The following is a 9704-nucleotide window of genomic DNA, read 5'->3' as shown; positions in this document are numbered from 1 at the left end:
GAATACCTAAAATGGGGATACATCGTGCACAGTAAGGAGGCTGCCTGTGGAGCCTCTGCATTACATAAGACTATAGGTGGAATCCTGAACAGCATCCTGAATCTTCAGAGGTGGGAAATTTCCCCCTGAGAGGATGGGCAGACCAGCCTGTATCAGCTAGAAGAACAGAACATACCTCTTGAAAGAAAGACTGACAGGGAAAACACAAAACAATAGAGGCAGACCGACCAATGACTACAAGAACAAGCAAGTTGCCCGCCCAGGAGACATCAAGGCAAGGGGATGGGGTCCCCTCAGAGTAAACTCCCTTCCAAGACTAAGACTCAATGGGAATATATGCTCTGAAGTGTGACCATGTTCTCCACTGACAATGGGAAGTGAGGGAACAACAGCTATAAGGCTGCGAGCTAAGCCCTACAATGGTCAATAGACTCCTGTGAACCCAGGTGGAAACCTGGTGGCTAGCAGTGTGGCAAGACTGGGGACTCTTGGGCCCAGAGTCAGTGACATAGCCATGGAGGACTGGAGTGGAGGATAAAATACCCAGTGCATAAGAATAGAGGGCATATCCACAACAGCACCCATACATGCAGATAATACCCATTTGACCTAGCCTCAATGACTGGGTGATCAGAGCTCAACTAGAAGAAGAAAGAAGAGGAAAAAAAAAAAAGAGTAACCTGATACATTTAGATGAACTGCACCTACACCTATGGATATAGTAGCTCAAAAGAGGGAACAAATCTTTGCAGCAGGGATCATTCCCACCCTCTCCATACACAGAGTAGACAGGGAAGGGCAACTTGGACATTGGCTATCCAAAATGGGGGGCTACAAAGGCAAGAAGTGATTGGCTTACAAGCTTTCAAGAGGGAACCTAGATCCAGAGGGTGTGGAGGAAGGTAGAATCTCCACTGAGTAGTATACAATCTGTCTAGGCCGGAGTGATTAAAGGAAATGCGGATAGGTCTCTTGTGATGCAAGGGTGAATAATTGTTACCAGGACTGACTGTGAAGGTTGTAAATATAAAAGTGGGCATTTTGTAGCAAGGAGGGGAGTGATTGACTTTGCAGGCAGGGAGCAGAGGTCCCCCTGTAACCATGAAGGGAGAAGAGCAGAGTGGAACCCTACTCAGAAAGACAGCAATCCCTGAGATGGAGGCAGAGATGATGACATGGAGAGATGAAGCAGCTGGAGCCTGAGGACCCAGGGAGGAAGAGGGGCTGTATGCTGACGGGGATAAGGGGGGAGGAAGAAGCAGGCTTATAGGATGAACCCTTTAGTTGACTGCTAATGCTTGGAGGAGAGTGTAACCATGGCAATGAAACAATACACAATAAGGTGAATGTAAAACTAAGTTCTCCCATGTAAACTGTCACATAATTCACAATAAAACTTAAAAAAAAAAGAAGCAATTTCCTTGGGGTGGGTAGATTTATTGCCCCTGGCCCTTCTTAAGCTCAGATGCACTCCTGGCCCCAATGGCTACTCCCCATCATGTTCAGGAGGCACCCCCCGCCCCCCATTAGAAATCTCTTGCGGGGATCCCAGAGTAATTGGAGAAACCAGCCCCACCCACCAGCCATTTAACAAGCTTAAGCTAAGACCTTACAAGAAATTAACCTGTATGTCTTAAATCGGGCTCCCTTACCACTTGTGAATTGCATACATTCATTCCAATCAGATTTAGTCTGGGTAAAGGAATGGAAACAGTAGAACCTACAATCCACATAGCTTGGCCCCATACAATATTCCTTGCTACCCCAACTGCTATTAAAGTTACAGGTAATCACTCCATGGATCCACCACACCAGAGTCAAATGAGCATAATCAGCCACATCCAACTGTTGGGAGTCCCGTTCAATTCCAGGACACCCCCTCAAGACTGTCTTCAAACGGCGAGCTAAAGACAGACCTCAGCCCTGTTCCAGTCACACTACCAGACGCTAACTGGTCTACTAAGGGCAGAAGCTTGAGGCTATGCCAGCTCAGGCACTCCCCATGACCTGCTCTTGTACAAGCCTGAGTCTGACAGGAGCCCTCACAATTGTACTGACTGTGGGACTTATAGCTGTGGCCCTGAGAGAATTCTACTAGCACTGGGGTACCTGACTGTAATTGCCCTCTTACTTTCAACACAATGCTTCCTGTAGAACCATACCTCATCTCCACCTCCACCCAACCCATGAGAACCTTGCATTATTCTGTTGTCTATCTTGACTTTCTTTTTCACAATCAGTGGGTGGATGGCAGGACCAGGGCCGCCCCTGTTCAACCCCTCATACAGCCAGTGTACTAGTGTCCTGACCATCACTCATTCCTCCTGTTACCGAGGGCAGATTCCCATCGTCAAACATTTCTGTTCAATCCACGTAAGGTTCCTTCCTAAACTTTCAAACTGCTGGGCTTCCCAATCCACAGCTTGCTGCTGATGGTTCTTCTGGCCTGTCCGTTGGACCTATCACACTCAACTGGGGAATGTCAGATGAAGAGGAAGTAGCATATAAAGCCAGGAGAAAGGTCAGTCAGGAAGCCACTAAGAACTTCACATAACGGCTAGACCCAGGGTATAAAGGGTTACAAACATGGTTAGATCCTGACAATGTCCGCCAACCTCACTGCACCCTAATCTCTGAAATAGCAACCATATTCAATAGGAGCTCATGTTGGGTTTGCCTACCCTACAGGGATTTAGGGTACTAGGTCATTCTCGCCAGACGGAGCCCCCAGTTATATTCTAACACAGCTACTATCAAGTACCCCTGACCCCTCTTCACAGAGGTTGGCCTTAATATCACCACCAACCTCACCTGCCTTTACCAGCATAATAACTTCACTAATGTTTCTCAATATGCAGACCCAAACGGATATTTCTCCTTTGTAGGAAAGAGATTTTCAAATGTTTACTTCCTCAACACATATGTGGATCTACTTACCTAGTCCCCTGGGGCCTGAATCTTAACCCCATTTCATATGGAATCTATAATCCAACCCCAACAATGAACCCGACGGGCAACAGGAGCAGCAGTAGGAATAGACATCAGCAGTCTATTAGGACTAGGAGCTGGAGTTGGGGGGACAAATACTTCTATACATCTGTTCCAGTGACAACCAGACACCCTAAACGGAGATATGGAGAGACTGGCAGACACCCTACTTGCTTTACAGAACCAAATTAATTTCCTAGCTGAGGAGGCCCTCCAGAACCGGCGCAGACTTGACATCCTCACTGCTAAAAAAGGAATATGTCAGACTCTGGAAGAAGAATGCTGTTACTTAGTAAAATGGGCCTAATATAGTTCTCAGCAAGGGAAAGGCATTAAAAGACCAAATCTGGACTACACAGTCCAAGTCACTAAGCCACGGATGGACTTTGGTGTCCTCCCGGTTACCCTGGCTTCTCCCTTTCCTAGGATCACTAGTACTCATTAAACTAGTACTAATTTTTGGACCCTGCCTAGTCCGGTTACTCGCCCGTCTCCTTGACAGACCGTGATCAATAAAACCACCTCACACATTTGTTCCCTACAAGGGTACCAAGTCCCACTATTTGATGGCTACACTATGGATTATCGAACCACCACCCCATACAAAATGAAAGTGATGCCCCTTAATTAATTAGGGCATCAAAGGGGGAAATGAAGAGAGCAGGAAGTGGAGGAGGAAGAGGAAAAGGAATTTTTATGGCCTAGAGATGTAACAAAGAAACCAACACTCTGGGTACATCCTTATCTAACTGACTGAGGCTTCCAGCCTGTAAATTCCACTACTCTGACTGCTGTCCTTGTCAGACTTTACTCACTACCTCTCCCCTGAAGAACTCTGGTATAAAATCTTACGAACAAAGAGAAAAGAGGCCCAGACTTAGAGACCCACAGGCCTCTCTGGATCGGCTAGCCAAATAAATCTGCTCTCCTCCACCATTCGGAGTGCCGCTCGGTGTCTTGCGTCTCCAGATTTGCTACAAGATAATACTATTGTTGGTGGGAGTTCACTGGCACTCAATTACATATGAGTTAGGAAAATAAATTGGTAGATTTCTGAAGGGAAATTTGTCAGTTATTAAAAACTTTGACAGGACTTACTTAGCAACTAATTCCACTTAAGGTGGCCAATTTTTTTTTTTTTTTTGGTAAACAAAACTAGTTGAAGTGATGAGAATTAAAATAAGTTTTTTTGGTTCAGGGCAGAAGATTTATTATTAGCACAGGCACCTAAGCCAAACACGTTTAAGTATAAAGTTTCTCAAGTATTTCTTAAGCTGAAAAAGAATTTAAGAAGTAGAAAGAATCAAAGGCGAACATGTTGCTTCTATGCATTTAATTCTTTCTGACTCATGAGGGAAGGGGCTGCCTTTGATGGTACCAGCAGGTAGAATATGGAGGTGCCAAATGGGGGGATGGAGCCCTGCTCTCCACCCCACTCTCCACTCCCCCTATTCCCACCACCCAGCTTCCTGTCACCAACCCTGCCTTCTATAACTACCAGACATAGAAAAGGAGTTGCTTTTCATGCCAGAAACTGTGACTAAAATTGCATTTTTAGTGTTTTCTTACAACAATTTACTCATACATCTTTAATTAGTGATCTAAGATGGTCTAAGTGGTATTCTTCTACGAAGGATTCTGCTTGATTCAAAGCTTTTATTTTCACTAGAATCAAAATTATTTCTTTCACTTCATTCCTGAAAAACAAACAAACAAATAAAATGTAACTGTGTAGGCACAGTGGTCCATTCAGGACCAATCATCAGTAGCTAAATTAAAACAAAAGCTTTATCTGAAGCCAATAGCTAAAAATAGCATACAATACAGATGCAAATTAAAATGTGAATGTCAGTGAAAGAATTTAATTTAAGCAGGCTAAAATGGAAGTAGTGGTTTTTCAGAACAAGCTTCAACAGGCCATTAGAGTGGGGGCCCCTGGTTCCTGGTAGAAGTACTTACACCGCAGACACTGCAACCCCCACCCCCACCCCCACCCCGGCCCCACCACCGTACACACACCCCTAGTCAAAGAACACCATGGGATTTAAGTTCCTAAATATCTACAATTTTAAAGTTAAGGTGTTACTCATTTACTAGGTATTTACTTTTTTCTTTCTGGTGTTGGTTTCGAGTTTAATGGCATTATAACCAGAGAAGATACTTTGTATTATTTTGATGTTTTCTAATTATATTAGCATAGTGGTTACGAATTGGGCTGCGAACCTTAAAGTCAGCAGTTCGAAACTACCAGCCGCTCCACGGGAGAAAGATGAGGCGTTCTGCTCCCGTAAAGATTTACAGCCTAGGAAACCCTGTACAGGGTCGCTATGGGTTGGAACCGACTTGACGGCATTTAACAACAACAATAATTATTGAGGACTGCTTTGTGTAGAATGAAATATGGTCCATTCCGGATAAGGATCCAAGTTGGGAAAGGATGTGTACGGTGGTATTGTTGGGTGGTGTATTCTGTATATTAGACCCAGCTGGTTGACTGTCTTCATTGAGTTTCTTTCTAGCTCTTCTATCCATGAACAGAAATGGTGTGCTAAAGTATCCTAATATTAACGTTGTGGTGGTGGTTGTGGCTGTTGTCATGTTGGTTCCGACTCATAGTGACCCTGTATAGGGTTTCCACACAATGCTACCCAGGCTCCACTGTTAGTGTAGAGTGGTCCATTCTCTTTTCAGGTGGTAGTTTTTGAATTTTGGAGCTCTGTCTTTGGGTGCATAAATACTTATGTCTTCCTGGTGGACTGATCCTTCAATCAGGATAATGTCCTTCTTTGCCTTTTAAAATGAATTTTAACTTTCATTGTATTTTATCAGAGATTATTATTACCAATCTTGTTCGCTTGATTACTGTTTGATATATTTCTCCCCTTTGACTTTTAACCTATTTATGTTTTTGTGTTTCAGGTGTATCTCTTGTAGGTAACATATTGGTGGGTCATGCTTTTAAAATCCATTCTGCCACTGTCTGCCTCTTTTAGTGTGACCAAAAAACCTGTACAAATTTATTGCTGCCATTTTTGGTGTACTTTGTGTATATATACATGGTGCTAATGGTTTCTTTATTTGGCTTAATTTCCTGTGTTGAGTTTTTTGTTTTTGGATTTCCTTTCCTGTTCTTCATTGTTGATTTTGTATTCACTGAATCATTTTTATTTTAGTATTCCTTTTGGTGAATAGGTAAGTTTTCTTTGTGGTTACTCAAAAATTTACTTTTGTCTTGCTAAATTTAGAAGTCTACTATAGCTTGGTATCTTCTTGACTTTCTCTCCATATGAGAGTTCTACATCAACATCATTTATTCTCTAGTTCTAAAGTTGTTGCCCGTTTACAGATTGAGGGGATTGACATCCCTGGTCCTCTGCTTTCAGTTATACAGTGCTATTTAAGTTTAAGAATTCCTTATCTGGGTTGGTATCTGGGTGATGGTGGCATGTGTCATAATTTGAGGTTGTTGTCTGATGTTGGTTCTGTCTGAAGGATTCCCTTTGATATTTCTTGTTCAGGTTGGTCTGGTTTTCCAATTCCTTTAAATTTCTGTTTTTCTGAGACTGTCCTAGTTTTGCCATTGTATTTGAGACAATTTTGCTGGGTTGGCAATTCTTTGCTTTTAGGCTTTCTATGCTAGTCTGTTGCCTGAATGGTTTCTGCTGGGAAATCATCGCTTAGTCTTTTTGGTGCCCCTTTGCAGGTGATATTTTGTGTTTCATAAGCTGCTCTTAAGAGTTCTTTCTTTGTCTTTGTTCTGGTAAAGTTCAATTATGTTTTGATAACTTTCTTTAGGGTTTATGCTGTATAAGGTATACTGAAATTCTTGAATGGAAACATCTTCATCTTTCATATTAGGGAAGATTTTGACAATAAACCTTCAAACATCATCTCTGTATTCTCTCTGACCCTCCGCCCTTTCTGGAATTCCAATTACACATAAATTACTGCTTTCAATGGTGTCCCACATGACTCCTATGCTTTATTTTTCTTCATTCTTTTTCCTGTTATTTCTAAAACATTTAATATCAAGATTTGCCCTCTATTTAGCTGATTCTTTCTTCTACTGATTGAATTCTATCACTATCTCCTTCACTGCTGTTATTTTATTGTTAATCTGGAGTTCTGCTTGTTGTTTCTATACAGCTCCTAATTGTCTATTTGTTTTACCATTTTGTTCTTGTACTGTTTTCCTGAATTCTTCTAAGATTTATTCTGTGTTTTCCTTGATGACTCTTCTGAACCCATGAGGTAGTGCTCCATCTGTTTTTACTCAGGAATGTCTTCTACCCCTTCATTTTGCTCACTCGTTTGAACCATCTTATCCCGTTTCTTCAGTACAAGTAAAGAAAGCCCGTGGAAACCGGGTGTGTGATGTGTGACACTGCAGACAGGTGGACACTGGATGGGGTGCGAGCAGCTCTTGCTCATCAATTGACAGAAGTGCAGATGGTGCCAGTCAGGATGTGACTCACATTGCTGATGAGGTGATGGGTCTCCTGGTTGGTCACGAACCATGGGTATAGGGAGTGTTCTTGTTGGTTGCCGGGTTGGGTGCTGTGTGTGTATATACCACCAACTGCTGAGTGGTTGGGGCAACAGTGCATGGCTCACTGGGTGGGCTGCACCACTTGTTTCTGGGCATGTGGGGCAGCAGAAGCAGTGAAGAATTGTTTTGTGCATATGGTCACTGGGCAGGAGGTGGGAATGCATGCTGCTGATGGTTAGGGCAGGCCAGAAAGCATGAGGGCGGGTGGAATGGGTGAGCCTTTGCTTGTTGGTCTAAGGATGCAGAAGTGAGTGCCGTGATTTTTGGGTGGATGGGGAGTACAAGCCTCTGGTTGCTGATAGAATAAGAGTGAGTGTCATGAATCACTGGAGTGATGAGACAGTGTGAGGAGGGCTAGAGCCTCTAGTCTCCAATCCACCAGTGCAGGAGTATTCAGCACTGATCCCCAGGAGTGTGTGTGGGGAGGGGTGGATGCAGAAGGGGCATAGTGCTGGTCATCGGGATGGTAGCAGAAGGTGGGAGTAGCATGGTCCCTCTGTCTCTGGCATGGGTGTCAGAACACTCTCCATGGAGTGCAATTGGCGATTAGGACCTGGCCCAGACCAGACGTGAGGGGTGAGGTTGTCCAGAGTCTGGTTAGTCGGGGAGAACTCTAGCTAACACTGCATGGATCCTCCAATCAGCCAATGTCACCTGCCCAAAGGGTCTGAGACCACTGCTGACGAGTAGTTCTGTCCCTGTTTTCTGGCTCCCTCACCTGGGTCCCTACAGTCCTTGCCTGCATTCCTGCACTTTCCCGCCTTAGATCCAGTTCACGGATGGCTCATCTTCCTTTGCTCTGGGTTTGCCTACATAATATCTGTCTCCTATTAAAGATTCTGTGAAGTTGCCTTCCTATGCTCCTCACTGAGAAATGCTTCTCACTGTGTCTGAATACAGTTCTATACCATTTCTTGCTTCTGAGTGGGCTAGCAGGGCTCCTACAGTCCGTATGTTTCCTCAGTCACAGTTTTCATTCAGTTTCTTCTTCTTTTAAGTGTTCGATCTAAGTTTCATGCTTCCATTCGTAGTTCTGTTGCTGTTTCATCAGTTGTTCTCTAGCTGACTCACTTGGTTTCTCAGTTCTCTGCTAGAGGGAGACAGCAGGGTATGTGCTAAGCTGCCATGGTATTATTGGATTAAGCATCAGGCTATAGATCTGTACTTAAAAAATGTGAAAATCTTAAAAATGGCCAGGAAAATCAACATTTTAAAAAGTTTAAAAACAGATTTTCTATTTAATAAGTATAACTTTAAATTCCTGTGTTCTGTAGTTTCCTGGAAGTGTGAACTTTAGAAGATTTACATTTAAAACTGTAACCTAATATGCATCAGGAGTCCTGGTGTGGTGATGTGGAGTAATGCACTGGACTGCAAGGTCAATGTGAATCACAATATTGGCAGTTCAAATTCATCAGCTGCTCCTCGAAGATCATATTCAGGGTCACAATGAGTCGGAACCTACCTGATGGCACTAACAATAACAACAACAATATGCACGAGATCAGAGAGTGAAACAGTGAGCAACTGTTAAGAGTCATACATGAAAACACCTAATTCTACAGTACTAGGGTATCTCAGGAGTCCTGGTGTGGTGCTGTGGGTTAATGCGCCAAACTGCAAAGCTGTGTGAACCTCAAAGTTGGCAGTTCAAACTCACCAGTTGCTCCACGGAAACCCTGTACAGGGTCGCTATGGGTTAGAGCTGATTCAACAGCAATTAACAACAACAACAAAGTGTATTTCAAGCACACTTGAAAAAGTACAAATCTTCCTCAAAATGGATGAGAACTTAATAGCATCACTGAATTACACAGAAGAAAACTTAGTATGTATTACCTGAATTCACCCCTACATAATTTATGTGCTGACTGTAATAGAAACTGGATGAAGTTTTCTAGCTGGGGAATAGATGTCCTCATAGTAGGGTTTTCAAACCACTGTTCCGGAAGACATGCTGCTATCTGTTGGTCAAAACATGAATGGTTGGTTTACAATAATGAGTCATCATCTAATTACTTATATCAAAACATTCTTCTTCAATCTTCAAAGTATGAGCTCCTGGTGTGGCGATGTGGGATCAGCACTGGACTGCAAACAAGTTCACCAGTTCAAATCCACCAGCTGCTCCTTGAAAACCCTATACAGGGTCCCTATGAATCAGAAC

At 43.3% G+C, this 9704-nt stretch overlaps 1 pseudogene; it reads left to right on the top strand.

The window, feature by feature from the left end:
* Positions 1-9704, top strand: part of LOC102832554 — a 65603-nt pseudogene that overhangs the window by 42261 nt on the left and 13638 nt on the right.

The sequence above is a fragment of the Chrysochloris asiatica genome, unplaced genomic scaffold (genome assembly GCF_000296735.1).
Source record: "Chrysochloris asiatica unplaced genomic scaffold, ChrAsi1.0 scaffold00151, whole genome shotgun sequence".
Lineage (NCBI taxonomy): Eukaryota > Metazoa > Chordata > Mammalia > Afrosoricida > Chrysochloridae > Chrysochloris > Chrysochloris asiatica.
The sequence above is the reverse complement of the archived record's forward strand: the minus strand, read 5'-3'. Positions and strand labels throughout refer to the sequence as shown.